The sequence below is a fragment of the Ambystoma mexicanum genome, chromosome 6q (assembly GCF_040938575.1).
Source record: "Ambystoma mexicanum isolate Mex_15411 chromosome 6q, UKY_AmexF1_1, whole genome shotgun sequence".
Lineage (NCBI taxonomy): Eukaryota > Metazoa > Chordata > Amphibia > Caudata > Ambystomatidae > Ambystoma > Ambystoma mexicanum.
The window spans coordinates 1,093,063,813-1,093,084,954 of record NC_090937.1 but is presented as its reverse complement, the minus strand read 5'-3'; positions in this window follow the sequence as shown (position 1 = coordinate 1,093,084,954).

The following is a 21,142-nucleotide window of genomic DNA, read 5'->3' as shown; positions in this document are numbered from 1 at the left end:
TTGTTAAAGGGACATTATGGTTACAAGTAAAACCAAAAAAACACTGAAATTCAGCAGTTATGGCAAGCTAAGCAACCATAACTCGCGCCACCACCGTGCACTGCTAAGAATAACACCCATGACATCAAAGATGACATCACAGATATGATTGATGTCAACATTGATGACATCACATGTCTAGCCCCTTCTTTTTTTGTTCACTGACATATCTAGGCCAGGTGAGTTTATTGTTATGCTCACCTGGTATCCACGGGGACGCCACCCAGCCAGTTGGTCGTTGGTGCCCTTTTCAATGATTCCCTGGTGCGATTCTCAGTGGAATTCCTCCTGGAAATGAAGACTATGTTTAGGACTGGACAGCCAAGGTAAGCATTCCCACATCCATTATGATTTCAGCCCCTCCGGGTTCTCTTCTCACCTTGTTATCGAAGTTGGTGGGCTCTCCGTCCTGCTTTCTGGGCAGGGGCGCATTGTCTTTCGTGGGCACTTGCGGTCCAGTTACTTCATTGACAGCGGCCCAAGTAATGTCTTTCAGGTAGGTCTTATTGCGGTTTATGGAGTTGTTATTCTTGCATGCCTTTTCTCTGTTTGATAATGTCTCTGTTTATCTCCCTTAGGTGCTCGGAGCGTCCGCTTGGCGAACTGGGTAGGCTGGTTCTCGCCGGTACATGATGGCGCACAATAGCGCTATGATGCGGTAAGTAGGCTTCGCGCAGCGCGGCAATGTCTTGTCTTCACTGACCTGTGTTTCCTCTTTTTTGTAGGTCATGGTGTCCTCCCATTGCAGATGGAGTTCCGGAGCTATACCGGTCGAACAACCACCAGCCAGGTAATTCTCTAAGCAATTTGTGGTTGAAATGTCTCTACTGCCTTCTTTAAAGATGTCTTTCTTCCTTTCTCAGGTCCTTCGATCCGGGTGGCGAACCGGCCACACGGAGCTGCCCAGGAGCTGTGAACAGTGAAGGATGGAGATTGCAGATAAGATTCTGCTGCTAACGATGTTCTTTGTTGTTTTCTGCAGGTCCGGATCTTGCCAGGCTCGTGAGAAGCTGGACACAGTGAGCGTCACGTTGCTAGTAGCAAAGTAACGCGAAGCGTGTTGTCTTGTTTGGGTGTGGTTTAAATAGTCTCTGCAAAGTAGTCCAGGTAAAGTAGTCCCTAGGCCACCACACCCAAAACACTATACTGCATAGCTTGGTTCTAGCAATCAAGCTATGTGGATGCCTCCATGTTGGCTGAAAGCCTGAATAAAGTAGTTCCTTTAGCTGATGTCTTCCCCTGTTCATGAGCCTGGTGCCAAAGGCACCAGGACTGGCCCCAAGAGGGCCTGTGAAGCGGATGCCAGGCCTTATTTGTGATCCAAAATCTGATTCCACCTGGCCAATGGGCTTGCCAGTGGGGGTCAGGGCTGAGGGTCGTGACATTTATTCACTGACAGTCAAAGGATTTTAGTAGCACAACTTAACCATAACGTCCCTTTAACAATGTTTTATCATTGAATAAAAGATATATATATTTATTACATTTACACCAGAATCACTTTAAATACTTCACGTTTACAGTAGAACTCTTGGAATACTAGATAATACACTTCAAAGGGCACTTTAACTTTTGTGTTTGTTCGTGGTTACAATTGTAGCAACGTTAGAAAGGGAAAAGACAAGGTTATCGTATTATCAGTAATTGCGCACTCATGCGGTTTTCAACAGGTCATACGATAATGAACTTACTCTGCAAACACATATAGAAAAGTCACTTAAAGGGAGGAAAATTAGTGGTAAGTGGTTAGTGCAACTTGGGCTTATTTCAATGTTCTAGAGACGGTTTCTTCGCCTGGCAAGTCTTTACAGTCCACAAATGCCACCCTAGCTAAAGGCATTTCAGAGAGGGGTTAAAGTCTTGGCAAACAATTAATAATGAAGAGTTCCTGCTGGTTTCTTCCAGTGTCTAAAGTTATTGAAACAGCAGGTTATCAACTAACAAAGGAGACCTAAAACCGGACTTGAGAAAGAGACAAAAGCAGCAGCTTGGGTCAGAGGTAAGAGGGGGTTGCCCTGGACACCTCTACGTGCACTCCAACACTCTGGAGTGACTTATTGGAATCAGGTAAGTAATAGCCTTTTCCCCACAGTACCTATGGTTTGAAGAAAGTGTTCTTGTTGGCTCCTTCGCAACGTAGCCACTCTTGACCCAACCTCCAGATTCCTTGGTCTGGTGATGAAAGGCAGGACAGTGGACGGTGCCTCTCAGCAGCAGTCTTGAGGGAGGACCTCTAGTAGGGCTTTCAGCAACTTCTTGGTTCACTCTGCGTTTTTGGCGCCCATTAAGCAGTACCAACAAAGGACATGGATCAAATATCTGGAGTGTCCTTACGGGCTCAGCACAAATTTGGACAGATTCGGCCTTTCCACGATGATGCACTCAAAATGGGAAGCAGGTCTCCGGGTATTGGGGTTCCGCAGCTGTGGAAGCTAGGTTATTGTAAGATGGCTCGGTCCAAAGCTCGTCTTGGGACTGGTTGTTCCCATCAGCCAAAGGGAAGGAGTCGATCTCTTCAGAGCTCCTCTGTCGCATAGAAATTGGGCCAGGACAGCAGTGGTCGCTTCACGGTCTTGCAAAGGGTCTGCAGGCGTCTCTGGTCATCTTTTTCTTTGGTTACTTCTATTTCCTGTGGTCTACTTGATTTACATTCCAGAAGCCTCACCTTTTATACAGTTCCAGCACACACTCCTCTGCAATCTCTCTCAGCATTTTACAGAAAAGGGCATTTGGCTGTCTAATCAGGACAGCCAGACCCCCTGCGGGAGCTGGTCCTATTCAGGCACTCTGGCAGACAAAGGACAGGGGGTGGAAGACTCTTCCCCCACTAGAATGGTAGAAGACGGGCTAACAAAGAACAACCATGCCAGTAATGATGAAATAAGAAGGGAGGACCCAAGTTGGTACTTGGGTGCCCCTATTGTGCACTACCGAGGCTATGGACATAAAAAGTCACAGGAGCAGAGAGAAGGGGATATTAAGTATCCCTTTGGCACTGAAGGTGGTGTGTGCCAATCTCTCAGACTACTGAGTTTTTTGGAGAGACACTAAGTATCTCTCTATCCTTAAGAACTGTAGTTTACTTAAGGATATAGAAAAATAATTTTAAAGGAGGACCCTATGGGTCCCCAGCAACACTGCCCATACGGAGTTGTGTGCCGCAGTAGTACAACTCAGATGTCTTTTTAGAGCTATGAACAGACAGACTCCATAGTACAGGTAGATTTACAAGGAATAGAGTTCCAGAAGACAGAGCCCATAAGAACAAATGAATGGAAAAAGGCTCAACTCATTCAGGATTAAAATAAAAAGGTCCAGAAGTCTAGCAAAAAGTGGTGAGGGTCTCAATAGAAGAGGGAATGAAGCACACTAATGAAAAATCTCCCTAACAACCATCAATCTGGATTCCGAGCATCCAGAGGCACGGCAACTGCTCTTCTGAACACCCATTAAGAACTGCTCGTATCTCTGGACCCTGCAGCTGTCCTTCTACTTGATCTCTCCTTTGCCATTGACATGGTCAACCATTCCATACTCATAAAACAGCTCAGAGCGGGCACTGGACTGGCTGACCTCCTTCCTAAGTGAACGTCCATATCAGGTTATTCTGGGCACCTTCTCCGCACCTACCTCTTTCTCCACCTGTGGTGTTGCCCATGGCTCCAACCTCTCCCCTTGGCTCTTCAACAATCACCTTGCTCCACTGGCACACCTCATTTCCACCTTGACACAACATTTCTTCAAACTCAAAGCTGACCCCCTTACTTCCTCCATCATCCCGCAATGCCTATCTGCCATCCAGTCCTGGTGCCTTTCCAACGATCTCTGCCTCAATGCCACCAATACTGAGATACCTCCTATTGAGACCCATGCTCCCTCTTTCTTCCCCCCACTTTGGCCATCCTCTACGGACTCTCCCCCTTCTCCTTCATCAGAAGCCAGAAACCTTGGAGTCATCGTCAACTCCTCTCAGCAAGCAAGACTTATCCTTCACCTCAAGCCCAGGGACGCATCTGTCCTGCCCTAAAAACACTTCACTGGCTCCTGGTTACTGCATAGATTAAATTCAAATCCCTCTGCATCATCCATAAGGCTGTCTGCAGAGACCACGCTATCTGCAACTTGCTCTTATTAATACTCTCCTCCTAGACCTCCACATTCCTCTAATAACAACTCTCTGTGTGTAAAGCGGCCTCCCTCTTATAAAACACCTCCTCCTTTCTCTTCGTCTTGACTATGAGCCAGACCTACTCAAATTCTGGATGCTCCTCAAGACTTTCCTTTTCACCTCCTCCTTCCCTTCTTCCCTCCTCTGCTAATCTCACAGTCGCTGTGATTGGTGACCAGGGCCCTTATGTGTGCTTCGGGGCCCTGACCTCCCACACCCAATCGCCTCAGCCTCTGTCCACACACAGCACTTGCCTTGGCACCCACTAGCCTACACCTCTGTAGGCATGAACTTAACTACTTATTGCAGCCCAACTCTCCCTAGCACTTAGTACACTGAGAACTTACATCTGCTGCTCTCCCACGAGCACAGCCATTACAGCACTTACCTTCCACTCGCTCATCCCTCTTCTCTCCCTGCACTTGCATGCTTTTCATGCTCACAAGGCCTTTTTCCTCAAGTGTATGCATTATTTTCAATCCCATGTTCCCTCCCTGTTGCCCTGTGGGCGCTTTGAAACACAATTCACTTGTTGCCTTGACAAATGCACAATAAATAATAAAATACATGTATTTTGCAAGCATTGAGGTTAATGGCAGACACACTGATGTTTTCTCTGTGTGTTGCTTATGGGCATAGGATAATCTCAATGACAATTGGGGTGGTTCAGTGTGGGTGAGTTGAATGGTGGCAAGTTGGGGTTTCAGCAGCAGACTGCTTAACTGGACATTTTTCCAATGCCTGATAGTCATTGTCATTGTCGCTATTGTGCAATGAACTAAGGGTATCTAAGCGCCTAAACCAAATCAAGCAAATCAAGAAAGTGAAAAAAGCAGGTCCTTAAAACAACATTGTCTTAAGTATTTTACGAAAATAAAGTTGGTTTTTCATGAACCTACAGTGCTCTGGCAGAGAGTTCCAGAGCCTGAATGATAACACTGAGGAAGAGCTGCCCAATACTCTGAAAAGCCACAATTGTGATGTCAAGATCGTAGCCTTTTGGCCCTTTGGGAGCAAGTGGAAACATGCCATTTGATTCTACTCTTCATATATAATGGGTCATCATCATCATGTAGCATTTAATGGTATAAAGTCAGCGGTTTAAATACGATCCTTGATTTAACTAGTAACTAATGCAGTTTCCTAAGTACCAGTGAAATATGTTCTCTTCCGGTAATTTGGAAATACTTCTATCTGCAGTATTGTGAATCACTTTTAGGTGATGGACAGTCTGTTGAGGTGTACCTACATGTAACAAGTTGCAATAATCAAGCTTAGATCCAACCATGGCTTGAGAAATAGTTGCAAACAGGTAGTAGTTGTCTAAGCTGATGGAACATCATAAAATAGTAATTAGCAGAGCTCATAGCAGAATTATCATGAGCATCTATTGATAAGGCAGGATACAAGACCATCCCAAGTGTTTTAGTTTTTAGCTATAATTGAAATTATTAACCTTTTATAGTAATCATGTTTTGCATAGAGTTTTAGGCAAGGAAAAGGAGTGGCAATTCAATTTTATTTTTGATTTACTCCAAGCCAGTTCATATTTATCCACTTTTCTACTTGCTCGAAAATAAACCCAACATGTTCAACATACACTTTGTAATCTCAATCTAGACCAGTTGTCTTGAAACAGGTGGGGTTGGCCTCTCTAATGGTCTCAGAAGGATGCCTGGGGTGGGGTTGGGGGACGGGTTGCAAGGCTCTTTACAAATTGAGTACAGTTACTGCTTTTAATAGTAAACATAAGCAAATATGGCATCTGGGGGGGTCCAAGCAACACTATTATTGCTCAATGTAACTCAGCAACAATATTTTGATTCAAGGAGGGGCTCAGAATAAAGAGTTTGTAAACCACTGATCTAGAAAAAATGTAACCACATAATTCAGAAATAACAAGAAGACACTGTGCACGACACCTGGTATTATTCCAATACAGCATTGAGTGTAGGAGAGACATTATGCACTCAGACAACCATATCGAATATACCCTCGCACTGAGGCAGTAGTAGTAGATTTTCAGACACCACTAAATATCGAGGAGCTGTAAAAAGAACCTGACAGGTGCAAAGTGATGTCATAAGGAGAAGATACATTGACACACTTAAACGATATATATGAATGCTTAAAGAATGATGATGGAACTGAAGAATCAAGAGTAAACATACATACAAGTGAAAAGAAACTATATATACAAAGAAGATAAGTAACCAGATGAGTAGTGTATGTATATACACAGAAATGCAAGGTAGATGAGCCATATAGAAGCTTGCTGCAGTAGAAAATAGAACGCGGGTAAAGTGGCCATGTTGAAAAGATGGACGCTGGTTCTATATAATAGTAAGCGAAGAGCTCGAAGGAGAAAGAGCAGGGCTGCAGAGCTGACAGAGGCTGGAAATACAAATTTGTGCATGAACAAAGAATAACTGCTGGCCAGAGATCAAGGATGCCACAGCGAGAAGCTACTGAAGGGTGCAAGGTGAGTCAACGAGGATAAGCAATGTATGCAGGACATATTTCTCTTAGATTAAGTAAATGAGCGAACTTTTGTAAAGGCCAAGTATTGCCAACTGAAGATGCAGAAAAGTATATCTGAGACGGAACAACCAAGTCTCTAGAGGCCAACAAGTGTAATGACATTTGACATAACTGAATTAAATAGCATTAAATAAAAGGCGAAATGGACAAAATGATGGTCTCCTCACACATGGTGTAAGACCAGAAAATAAGGCCTATTCATGAGCTTCAGGCAAAGATAACAATGTACCTTATCTCCCCTTAAAGTTCCAGACAAGAGAACATCCAGCAAGGTCAAGTACAAAGGAGAAGCCTTGGCTGAAGGCTTGGCTGATGAGAGATGGTAGACTAATTAGGCAAGTGGGCAGTGGTGTGAAATTGTTCTCTGCACCTGGGTTTCATTTTGCTTACGTGCTGCTAAAGAGTCGAGTGTTCAAGGCTGGGAGAGAATGACAGCCAATCAAACGGCCCATGCAATGGTGTGAATGCATTGTTGCAGAATCCAATCTGCTACTCTTATGCTGCTATAATCTGTATTACATGTGATTAGAGGGAAGCCTGAGGCTTGCCTGCCAGAGAAGGGGCAGCCGATAAGGTTACTAACACTTATAGATAAGTTCTCCTAATCAATCCCTCCGTCTGATAGGTTTTATTATTTGTCAGGTAGGATGACATCATAGCTGTTGCACATCGACGTATAAAGCCTTTGTGTATCTAAAATGTAACTGAGAGTGCATGGACTACAACTTGTTGTTCACCAGAATACCCTACTGTATTGAACTGATAATAAAGTAGTATTTTGCCATATTCTTTGAGTATGTCCGGCTTTTTGGGTCCAAGATCATTCTGCGGATAGACACGGCAACAAAAGTGCTACTGCAAATTTGGTAGCAGTGCGGATGGTTCAGATCAGATCCTCGGATTCTTGACATCTTATACCATTAGCTGTAAAACCGCAATGTTTCCTGCAGAAAACGGTGCTATAACACATGTGACCAGAGATGATTGGCAGGTGCCCCTTTGAAGAAATTCTTGTCTGGTCCCTGCAAGTGCCCCATGGACTTAAGGCGAACTCGTAGATTGCGGAAGAGTCGATACCGAAGGCCTCAAGCTGAATAATGGATGTAAGTAGAAGCATTGAAAGTGGCAATTAAAAGGGGAGGCGCAGTATTGTATATATTTAGCGGGGGAACATAACAGGATTTGTTAGAAAAAAGGAGATACCTTGATACTTGTCCTCAAGGAGGGAGAAGGGACCGCACCAAACTCAGGAACAGAGTATTATTTAAGGGTTTCTTGCGGCCACAGCTAAAGAAGAGTGCATGACACACTCCAAAATGAGTAAAATAGATATGAGATACATTTATCAGGAAGATAGGACAATACGATCGTAGAGAAAGTGTGCACATGTGTTTTGGGGGATTTTGAATAAATATCAGTCTAAAAAATATATGGACGCATTTTGTATGAATGATGATAAAATAGGATGAAAACTTAAAAACTATAAGAATGATAGCAATACAATATGAAAAAAATATTTAGCCCTAGAAAAGCAAGTGATTGGCTCCAATCAAGCTTAGGCGGGATAGTATTTAAGGAAAAACAGAATTCAACCAAACCTAGGAGGAATAACATCTGGGAAAAATAGGATAAATAAGATTCTTTAACTATCAATAATAATAACAGGATAGTACGAATTGATGAAAACTATAAACAAAGAGATAACATGGATGCCATTGTATGAATTTGAAAATTGTTTGGAGAAAATGTTTTTGCAGATGGGCAGCGATTGATGATGCTGGCCGAAGTGATTATTGAAGTGTGATAAAAAAAAAAACCTGGTAAGTATTGACAGTTAAAAATGACTTGTCATTATGGAGGACACTCCCCTTTTACATCTATGCAGGGGATTACCAAGATAAACACCTAAAATCAGGAAGTACAATGCTGAGTGGGTAAAAGGCACAACTAATGAAACACTCATGACGTGGCCTCAAGAAGGATCATTATCAAAGGCAGCGCTGCGACACATGACAACATACTTGCATGCTACATAAACAGAAAGAAGCTACCAAAATGGTTCGCTGTTTTAGAACTATGGAAGATGTACCAGAGTGATATAGAAGATCTGCCTGAGAAGGAGTGGATGCTCAATCAGCATAAAGCGGTGGACGCAATGCCCTCAGCTCCTCTTTCTTCTTCTAAACATGAAAGCATTCATGATAGAGGACAAACAGGGGATCTATCCTATTAAAAAATTAAAAGCAGCAGCGGGTTACGTTAATCCAATGTATAAAATTCCCACTTATAATAGCAAAGACAGTATGGAAAAAAGTAAGAGTAAAGAATGTAAATATATGTCCACACGCGACGAACATAAAGAGCATGATGAGAGAATGGAGAGACAGATAGAAATAGAGGAGGAAGCCAGAAGACAAAAAAGTAAAGACAAAGCAAGTGGAATGAAAATAGTACAAAACAAGTGGATGGGAGGACAGATATTGCTAGAATTTGATGGAAAAAGGTATTGACAATCTTAAAGAGAGAGAGAAGAAAGAGAAGAGGGAAACGGAATGAGAAAGAGCATGTAAGGAAGAGAAAGGAAGAGGAAGGAAGAACAGAGAAGGTATGAAGAACAGAAAACAAAGAAAGAGAATAGATGAGAAGAAATGCAAATAAATAGAAGTCCAAAGATTGAAGGAACATAGGTTGCAAAGAAGGCGAGAGGAAGAGGAGAACAGGAAAATGAGAAGAAGGGAAGAAGAAATGAGAAGGAGTTTGGGATGAATAGATGATGAAATAGATCATATTGTTAATAGAAGTATGATACCCATCGAAGCACGAGAGCGATGGGAGGATGAGAGAGCCCTGCAAGGAGTTGCAAGGGATACCAGGAATACAGACATGGGATGATGAGCATGAGGCAAAAGGCATATGGAAAAGAACTGGGCATCTATTTAGACAAATTTGAGAGATGGGTGGCTATGAGGCTATGGGTGGCATGGCAGGATCTCCACCAAAGGAAACAGGAGATAGAGTGGGTAACACACTGATGGATGAGGATAGAACTGTGTCCCTAAGTAGGCTACATCTTGATGATGAGGAAAGAGATATTAGTCATACCTGTTGGGTATAATGATGTCAGATGACGAGAGGGAGGAAAATGAGAAAGTGCAAAGAGAAGGTGCATGTAGGTTTTTGATAGATCTGAACATAGAGAGAGGGGTAAAATTGTCAGATTTAGAATACTCGAAAGAAAAAATGCCAGAACTGACACCATATTCTGAGCGACCCACAGCCCGGTAGCGTAGTGCAGGTGATATGTCCCCACCTTATGTAAGTAGGTTAAGGTCATTACCAGAAAGAAGACGAATGGGCAAGACTAACCCCACCTGGAAGATGCGAAGTGTAGGGGAGGTATGATTTTGGACCAGGATTTACACAATTCCTGTTATTAGAGAAAGGGGGAGGAAGCCCACAATATATTCCATGGCAACGAATGGACAAAGAAAACTTGACATTTAAATTATCTAGTTTGACTGCAGGTGTAGGAAAATTGATTTATGAGTTAGAGAGAATGATAGCAGGAATGACGTTAGCAGTGGGCGACATAAAAGGCCTACTGGCAGCTTTTCTAGGGGAGAGAGCTGATGACATTTAGAGACGAGCAGGGTATGTGAGTGTAGCTGCACAGAACACAATACATGATGGCGTGCCATTTCATAATTGCAGAGCAGACATATGGAGGGTGCTTAGAGTACAGTACCCTGACATATCAGACATGGGTGCGTATATGACTAGGAAAATGAGGGAGGATGAAGATCCTGTTGCATTTAGTCAAAGGATTCAGGAAAGTTGGCGTCTTGAGACGAGAGAACCGTGGGCTAAAACAGTGGCACTATTCTATCATATTTTATGTCAGGAACTGCCTGAACCAGTGCAACGGCAGATGAAGAAACAGGTAGGGATGGAAGCAAAACCATAGCCAGAAATACAGTTGACTGTTGTACATCATTGTCGATTGTTGCAAGAGAAGAATAAGAAGAAAGCTGAGAATAGGAAGCATGAGGAAGCAAAGTTAGTTCAGAAGAAACTGTAAACATTCAGTATAGAAGGAGCAGTATCGACGAGCAGTGAAGGCGTGACCACACACTAAGCGCAGTCAGTACAGCAAGACAATGTAATACACCCTATGGATCAGAGTGGGTACAACATTTGACCAAGATGTAGAGGGAATGCATCTAGAGGGCGAAGAGAATTACAAAACCCTCAATAGGGAGGAGGATTTAATGGAGGGCAGCTACAGCAATGCAGGAATTGTGGGAGTACAGGACATATTGTCCAAACATGTAGAAGTAGAGGGGGGCATAGAACAGAAATGGTAAGCTCCAAGAGGGGAGATTGGCTATTCTCCATAGTATAATACAGAATCACAGGAAAGTTATGTCCAAGATCACACGCAGTATCAGATAAATGCACCACAAATCCAGCAAGCACAGCAAATCCAGGAGCAAATGCAGGCACAACAAGGGCAAACACAGCAAGCTCCCATGCAGACACAACAGGCAGTAGCAAAGCAACCACCGTACACGTGGGTGCAACAAGCAACAGTGCCACAATGGAAAGCAAACACAGGTGCTCCACAGACTTGCACACCCAGGATAGAGAGTGTAACAGTAGTGGAAGGAAATCCTTTTACATGTACAGGTATGAATTTATATCCACAATAGGAAGGTTCACAGAGTGACTTGATGTGTTCATTACTATCTGCGACAGCAGACCCACAAGAGGAACCAAATGTCAGGGTGACGATAGGAGGCAAGATATTTTTGTTCCTTGTGGACATGGGAGCAACTTGTTCCTGTGTTTCAGAGGGAAAATACCCAATGTCTGGGATCACCATGAATGCGCAGGGATTCACTAGGACCACAAGTTTGGTTCCTGTTACTGACAAATGGCCACTTTCTATAATTGAACATGACATGTCAATGCCACTACTATACTCTCGGCAGAGACAACAGTTAACATACTAGGACGTGACTTGAAGGCAAAATTAAACATGATGATATCCTTTACTAACAAAGGGATAGTGTGCTTGACTCCAGGGATACATTACATGAATGTAAGAGAATTTATATTATCCTTTACAGGCCAGAAAGCATTACAAGGGGTGCCTTTAGAAAAAGAACTATTTTTGTATAGAGTAAATATTTAGTTGACATTGCTTCCTGGATTAACAGGGAAAACATTGAGAATATCTGATTAATTTTTATTCTCATAGAGCAAGAGGCAGCCGTGGTAAATCGAGACAGGGTAGTTGTTCATGGGATAGCTGAGGGAAGAGCATGGAGAACAGTAATAGTCCTCAAGGAAGGATACTGAGAATAGAGAAATACCACTGAGAATGGGATTGATAAAAAAAGAAACGGTCATTCTTTCGGGAAGACTTAGAGAAGGTGTCAAGCATGTTATTGACCAACAGTCCATATGATGAGGGTCAATAGAGTGCAGCAGGAGTAGTGAAGATCAAGCTTAAACTAGGAGCAATTCCGCCACATGCAAAACAGTATCCCATGTGCAAAGAAGCAGATGAATGCATATTTGAGACCATTTATGCTTTAATAAAGCAGGGAATATTAGTCCCATGTAACACGGCTGTGTACCCAGTGAAGAAATCAACTGGGGGTTGTAGAGATTGATTCAGGATCTCCTCCCCTAAACAATATTGTTGAAGCAGAGTTTCCTCTGGTTCTGAACCCCGCTACAATATTATGTAACATCCCAGCTAAAGCCACATATTTTACAGTTATAGATTTAAACAAATGCCTTCTTTTCAATTCCCCTTCATGAAGATTCACAGGATTAGAGTTATTTTTCTTATAGAAATCAGTGACTAAAACACACAAGACTGCCTGAGGGGTACTGTGAGTCCACATCAATCTTTAATAGGGTCCTTCAGATGGACTTGGTTAATGTACAACGTAAGTGCACAATAATTCAGTACGTGGAAGACATTTTAGTGTGCTGAGAGACTGAGGAAAGATGCAGGGAAGACTCAGTTTGACTAATGACATATTAGCAGAAAAAGCATACAAAGTAGACAAAATAAAGCTACAATTTTGTCAGGAAGAGGTCCTGTACATAGGACAGCTCATCTCTCAAGAGGGGAGAAAAGTGACACCGGAAAGAGCAGAAGCAATCATGAAAACTCCAAAACCTGAGACAGTAAGGGAAATGCAACAGTTTCTAGGACTATGTAATTATTGTAGGGCCTGGGATGTTGACTACAGTACATATATTTGACCACTTTTAAAAGGACTCAAGGAAGCACAGATAAGCAAAAGTAAGATAACATGGGCAGATGACATGACTGAAGGATTTGAAGAATTAAAAAGCAATACCAGACTATAATGAAGAGTTTTTCTTATTCTCACATTCAAATGGAGAAGTGATGACAGCAGTACCTTCACAGAAGACGATATTAGGACATGGACAGGAACCATTAGCCTGTCATAGTGGGCTTTTCGACACAGTAATGAAAGGACATTATCCTTGCTGACAAGCACTAGCGGCTACTGCATTCACAATTTAGAAAGCCACCGGTATTACAATGGGATGCTCAATAACATTATTTTTCGAGCACTCCCTATTTGCCTTTTTGGAGAAACCCAAAAGTACATTTACTACACAAAGAGCATCTGGATACAAAGTGATTATTTCAAATCCAGCAATACAAATTGTTAGCTGTTGAATAGTGAATCCAGCTGCATTTATAAGAGAACCAGTAGGAAAGGAGGAAGTATACTGAGTTCTATGATGATATTCTCCATATTAAAGAAAAAATGCTCTGGGAGGAGGAGAAATTCTTTTCATTGACTGTTTGTCGAAAATTGACCAATCGACTGATGAAAGGCATACTGGGATGGCAGTAATGACATTTTTAAAAAATTGTGAATTTGAAGTGGTGACTATTGCGAGATTGCCTTAACATTGTTCGGTGCAGGCTGCAGAATTAGTGGTGCGTATCGCTGTGCTTCAGAGATTTGAAGATTAGGAAGTAATGGTGTATCTGTATTCTGCCTACGTGATGACAACCGTACACAAAGCTTATCACAGTGGAAAAGGAGGAGTTTCCTCCACGCAGACAACAACCCAGTCCACCCTGCATCTCTATTGTGCATGCTCATTAAAGTACTAAAGCTCTCATTAGCTATCGCCATGGTGAAATGTGCCACCCATACTAAAGGGACATACCTAATTGCTGTGGTAATGAAGCTGCAGATCTAAAAGCCAAAAATGCAACATATTTTTAAAATATTTCTGATTTTAATTAGAATATGTTAATCAAGGATCAGAGTGATGCATGCTGATGCAGGAAGAATTTAATATGTTATCCATTGTACAAATAATTGAGCTGCAAGGTTGAGCTCCACAGGAAGAGCAGGAGTTATGGAAAAAACAGGAGTGTTCTTTATCCCCACTGAGGCTTTGTGGAGACAAGATAGCACTGGAATGCCAGTTATTCCTCTAGCATTATTTAGGGTGGTGCTGGAGCAGCTTCACTACCCTGTGCACAACACCAGAGAGAGAGCCTTGTTGCAACAATCAGAGCAGACTGGTTCACACCAAATTTATTAGAACATCTAAAATAGTTTATTGTAAATTGCATTGTGTACCAGAAATGTACAGCAGGGAAAACATTGCGAGCAGTGAGAAGAGCAATCTCGATGCCCAATGGTCCCTTTCAGCATCTACTTATAGATTTTTTGGATATGTTCCAACTATGTGACAGATACACGTACATGCTGGTAGTAGTATGGACCTTTCCAGACAGATCGAGGCAGGTCCATGCATGCACCCTGATGCCACATGCATTGCTAAGTTTCTCATGCATGAGGTGTTTCTAAGATGGGGCGTGTGTGACGTCCTGCAGTCTGATAATGCACACATTTTGTAAATGGGTTATTTGCACAGATAGTTCTTTTATTAGGTATAAAACATATGTTTCCCTCTGCCTATCACCCACAGGTGAATGGTGTTTGTGAGAGGTTAAACAGGCTTCTCAAAGAGAGAATAGCTCAAATAAAAATTACTCTAAAGAAGGGATGGCTACATTGCATGCCCCTTCCTCTATTTGCCCTGGGAAACCAGCCTGGCTCAGATCACCACCAAACTCCTTATGGGTTGGTGACTGGATGCTGCATGAGAGTGCCCCTTGCTCCTACCACTCGAGGAAAAACTGATGCCCAGTGTAGCAAAAACATTAGGTATTAGATGCATGATTATTTAACAGATATGACCGTTAGTGTTTCTTATATTTCTTAACAGATCAACAACCGGAGGGAAGGATCAAAGAAGATTGAGGAAGACAATCAACCAGCTGTTTTTATAGACTCACATAAGCAGCCTAGTTCTGGCATCTGTATTTTGTTCATATTTGTACAGCAGTTCATAGAGGGCTCTATCGACGATCATGGGTCTGTTAGTGAATGGGAAATTACGGCCAGGGGATGAGAAACAGTAATTAAACTTGATTCCTGTAGTGTAGTTTTCAGGGCCTTTCTGAATTTCAAGTATTGATCCCTCAGTCTAATGGCTACAGGGAGTGATTTGAACACAGATTCAAAGGTAAGACGACTCAATTCATGAGTGTCATTGCAGGGAGCTCCTCCTAGGATGCATGCTATTCTGTATGAGCTTCATGATTGTACCTCAGTGGTCACATGCCCCTGCACATGGCACAGAATGAATACATTCAGACAGATGCCTTTGGTGTGGCTCTCTCCCTTCCTATCTCTACTTTCCTGCTCTGAACCCCTAGTAAACAGCTGAGCACCACAACAAAATTGGTCCATCTGCACACATAGCTTTTCCACCTTTCCGCCTTCTCTATCTCTTGTCTTCTGAGCCTCCTATTTAACCTTCCTTTTCCACATCTTTTATGCAATGATTTCAACCTCTAGTTTTTTCCCTCTAGTACTGTGGAATGCTCCTAATTCCTCTTCTGGCCACTCAGACTTCCACAGTGCTTCAATGCCATGAATTATGAGAGGAGGTGCAATATAAATGGAAGATAACATAACATAACACTCTGCCTGCCTGTACTGAGATGCCTCTATCCCCGCCCTCACTCGGTTAACATGGTGCACCACTAGGAGATGTGAGTTCATTGATAACAACGGTCTTGTAGGTACATAAAGACTATACTTATCTACAACAAACCTGGGGCCTTTTCTTAAAAAGGGCATTATGTACATGTCATGCTGCTTTAAATAGGTTCCTACTGGTGGATGAGAGCTAGTGAAGGCTCACAAAAACTGCTTTATTGCGGTGCCTTTTTCATTTAGGTGAACTACCACGGACTGAATCAACTTCAGCCTGGCAAAGTTTGCCTTGCATTATTACCCTAAGTACACTAAGTTACAATAGTTGAGCCTCAATTACACCATGGTATTGACCAGAGCAACTCAATACAGAAATGGAAGAAGCTAGAGAATGTGCCTAAGCGGTATGAATTGGAAAAAGAAATGCATTAATTCATTCAATTGTATTTGTGTTTTAAGTGTTAGGTTGTTGCCCATCTTCACTCCCAGATTCCATGCTTCTTCGATCGGGGAGGGACAGCCACCCGGGGAAGGGGCCAGAAATCGCTGCCCCATTTCTTCATTTGGCTATCACAGTACCTTATCGCTGTCTTGTTAGGGTTAAATTTAAGCCCATTATAGTCCGTTCAGCACATCCAATGCACGTGCTTGGAAGCCGATGGCCACCTGCACTGGGTCGCCATTCAACCTCAGTAAGATCTGTTTTTTTGTCCTTCAATTCCAAAGGAAGAAAGTGAGCCACTGCTTCCACAATGGTGAACCAGCAGAACTTCAGGGTCAACGGTGTTGAATGTCACTGATAGATCTAGTAATATCAGGGACCAACACTGTCCACATCCACAAGCCTGCATATGACGTTTGCCATGAAGACCACCACAGCCACTGTGCAGTGGTCTAAAGCTTGCTCGAAAGTGGCCAAATAATTCTCTCCAGAAAAAGCTCTGCAATTGCTGCAACACCAGTAATTCTAAAGGCTTTGCTGCAAAAGACAGCAGTGTGATGGGATGAAAATGTTCAAGATCTGGATCTAATGGGGAGTACTTTACCAGTGGTTTAACCATGGCTAGGTTGAGTTCATCAAGGATGGCCCCTGTTTTAAAGGAAAGGAAAGTGTTGAGTCGACACAAACACCTGTACAACATAGGGCCTAATATTTTCTAAATTTCAATGTGAATTTTTAAATTGTATACATTTTCAAAATTAATACATACAACATGTCTAATTCAAAGTAATTACTTGACTAAATGTTGGGTCTTCTGACCTGACTAACATGCCTAGATTATGCTACCAGTGTAGTGCTTTGTCAGTCTTGAGTAGTAAATCTAGGTGTTAATTGGTAAAGAATGAATGTGTAGTTTGAGAAATGTTACTTGTGTTTTCATTTGTATGGGCAATTGAGTGCACATGTTCAATATGGTTGGTGGACACATAGATGTGTGTACAGTTGTCGTATTGTATTATAAAGAGTGTTTTAATGTTACATTGTAAGAATTGCCAATTAACACTTGTGTATAGGCACGTTATAAATGCCATATCATATCATATCGCCATATGACTATGTCATTCCTGGCGCTCAGTTCAAATGTCAGACAATGGTAGGAAGTGGAGAAAGGGGTAGAGGGTGCTCAAGGGAGAAGAGAAGAGAAGAGAAGAGAAGAGAAGAGAAGAGAAGAGAAGAGAAGAGAAGAGAAGAGAAGAGAAGAGAAGAGAAGAGAAGAGAAGAGAAGAGAAGAGAAGAGAAGAAGAGGGTTGCAGTTGTACAAAGGTAGTTTCACTGAGAAAGACAGACATGGGATACAATTTCTCCAAATCACAAGAGAAGAGAAGAGAAGAGAAGCGAAGAGAAGAGAAGAGAAGAGAAGAGAAGAGAAGAGAAGAGAAGAGAAGAGAAGAGAAGAGAAGAGAAGAGAAGAGGAGGGTTGCAGTTGTACAAAGGTAGTTTTCACTGAGAAAGACAGACATGGGATACAATTTCTCCAAATCACATGCAAAATGCACCCACCTCTGGCATTGTCTTTTATCGTTACATTTATTGTTGTTTCCAGTGGATCTCTAGTAGGGGCATCCTTGCTGATAGTGGACTTGACTTGACTTTAGTTCTTTACAAGTTCCTCTTTCAGGAGTTGTAGAATTGTATGCGGTTCTGTTCCTCTTTGATGAACTTGGGGAGAGTATTGCAAAGTGTTGGTTCTTGGACTGATATGTGTTTGTTTCCCTTTTTGAATTTCTTTGATCTCCCAATTTGCAGTCTTGTGGCTCATGCCGCTCTGAGATCACAGAGGGTTTATAGAGCGGCATACTGTTTGATGGCTGTTCTGGACCTTTTTCCAGTAGATATTGTGAAGCATGCCGAGATGTTTTAGGTGAATGCTTTGGATGATGTGCAGTCAATGGAGTTGTGTATGGCTGCCAAGACATGGCCTCATTCCATAAAGCCAAAAATTAGTTTAGGTGCTCTCTTGAGGAAGAGTTGGGGTTGGGTTATTGTTTTTTGGGGAGGAAGAAATAGAGACTGTTGCATATGTGAATTTTGCTAAGTACTACTATTTAGATAAACTCCACCTTTTGATTAGAGGTATGATTTTTTTCAGCAGGTGAACTTGGAGATGGGTCATCCTGATTATATTGCTTGGCCCTCAACATTTGCTGTATAGTACGAGGGCCTGTCCACCACCATCATTTCGCTAGGTCCTCAGAAATTGGGAGGTGTAAGGGAAGCTGATTTGTGCTGTAATACTTCAATAAGAGCAGTAGTGTCATGCACACTGATAATCAGGGCACCTGTGTCACGCGCCGAGCTATTCCGGCACCTCTACTAGACACACAGCACATAATTCCTATCGCAGGGTGCAGGCACGCCCTACCCAGCTTTAGCAGGTTGTCCAATTGGCACCCTGTAACGGTCCCTCACAGACCCAGTATGCTCCGTCAACCAAGAGGCTGATTCAGTGGTGGCTTTGGCCACGTTGGTGGTTGCCATGGAGTTTGAGGAGTACATGCCTTGCACGTCAGCAGGATCATGTGATGCGGACTCGCTCACCTTGCTGTGCTTCCATGGCAACGGCTTAAAAGAACACCTGTAAATTCGACACACCGCTTCTCAGCTGTGTTAATTCCTGCGAGTGGTGTTTCTTGACTCTAGCCATTTGTTGGAACTTGACCTTGTTATGCTTTTTGGATTTCCCTTGTGCTTAACCCCTGGCCACGGCGCAACCTTCTGCTGGATAACTCAAACTGCTCTATGTCTGCACGGTCTCACGGATTGCCTTTGCTTTGACGATTTTGTTACACTGCACTCTCCTGCTGGATACCCAAACTGCTTCATTTCTGCACGGCCTCACGGACTGCCTCTATAATAACGATTTTGCTACAGCATTTTTTTGATGTCCTGAACTTTCTTGATCCCAGCCTTGTATCCTGTTCCTCGTTGGGATTTCTTCTGGTACCACTTTGTCCCCTCTCAACCACCCTTGGGGCCACCCTCCTGGAACGGTTGTCTATGGTGACAATCCAGCAAGTGCCTCAAGCACCATACATCATCCTGGGGAACAAGCTTTGCACTGAATAAGGGGATACAAGTCTATCCACCTCCCTAGGTATACGTCTTCCCAGCAGCTCCCTGGTAGGTGCCTTGTTGTTTGTATACATCTAGGTAGAATTGCCTTTTGTGTCGTTTGCATCATTTAGCACTTGACTGCCTCTTTTCCTTGAAACTTCCTGGGAACCCAGTTCTCTTGTTCCAGTCACTGTGGCCCCAATAATTGGTTAGCGAGTTATTTGTATCTCCCTGACCGGCGCTTGGGGACGGAAGTATTCCTAGGCTACGCGGCTCCTGATTCTTGACAGTGAGTGCCTCTTTCTTCACCTTGCATCAGTTGAAAATGGCTTGCCATTTATCCGTAGGATCATGATTCATTTTTCTGTGATATGTATGTCTAATTAAAAGTGTTTTATAAGTTTGCAATCCTGTTTAGCATTCTTATTGACAGATCTGACATTGGTGGCTCCAAATTTTATGTTGGAGTGAGGTGTGTGTGCGTGTATATCAGGTTTTGTTCTTCTGGTCACTTTCTGTTTGGGTAGTTATCAATGGTGTCTGGAGATTGTGCAACATGATCTCTCATTATTGTTTTTATTTTCCTGTTGGAATGAGGTATCTACCTCAAGGTTGGTGGGACGAGAGGTACTGTATTAGTGGTCTGAGGTCTGTTTGGAGCGGTGGATATCACTGCCTTTCCCGCATTTCTGTTGGTTGGATTCCCATTTCTATCGTCCTTGGTGGCACTAGGTGTTAGGATCTGAGGTTTGATCAGTGGACAGTTTTTTCGGGGATTCTGTTTATTTTTCCACTTGCACATCTGGTCACAAGGTCGAAGCATCTGTTGAAGGCTTTTTTGTTGTTGTAGGGCCTGCTTGAATCATTCTAAGACTATTTGCATATGGGTTGAAGAACATTTTGTATTGTAATTCTGAGGCCTCCTTGAATGCTAGCGGGTTGTACGATATCATAATGGGTTTAAGTATGGGTTTCCAGACTGAGAATCGGGTAGAGTGGCAGATGATGTCAGTAGTAGAGGAGCCTCATTTGACATTTACATGTGTACCCGCTACAGGGGTGTCTGGGTGGAGGTGTGGCAAAGTTTTTTTTAAATGTGTGTTTGTTGCTGTTGTTTGGGCCTCTATGTCTAGATGGTGGGGTAGAAAGTATTTCTCACAGTCTGCGCAAAGTAGAGCCGAGTTCTCGGGGCAGGGGTGTCGCTTTATGAATCGATGGTCAAGGCGTTATCCTTTTGGTGGGCTTCAGGGGCTCTTTAAGAATTTGCTTTAGGTATTGTGTAGGCCTTGGGGTTGTTCTCTGGTGGTGTGGGATGTGCAGCTAGAGGCCTCATTTAAAGGAGATTGATGACTTCATAGAGTCTTACGGCTGGCATGGAAGCGTCTTGCGCTGTGGCGTAATGGCCATGGACCGGTTAGCTTTCCAGCTGCTCTGTTTGATCGTTGTTAGCGAGGATTGGTTTAAGGAACTGGCAGAACTTAGAAGAACATTGCCTATGATGGGAAAACATAAAAATGGTGTGTAACATTCTTGAAGAGGTGCCCGTTCATGAGTAGGGGGTGCGGGTCGGAATGATGAGGCATGGGAGTGGAATAAGGGGGATCGTGTGACGAGAGCGTACAGATGATGGTAGTCCGAGCGGGGGTGATGGCCGAGAGTGGGTCCCACACTCAGGGCTATGTGACATTGGCAGTATATGTATCCCAAACACAAATACTTATTTAGATCAGGGTGTAGTACTCATGCTTTTGGTGG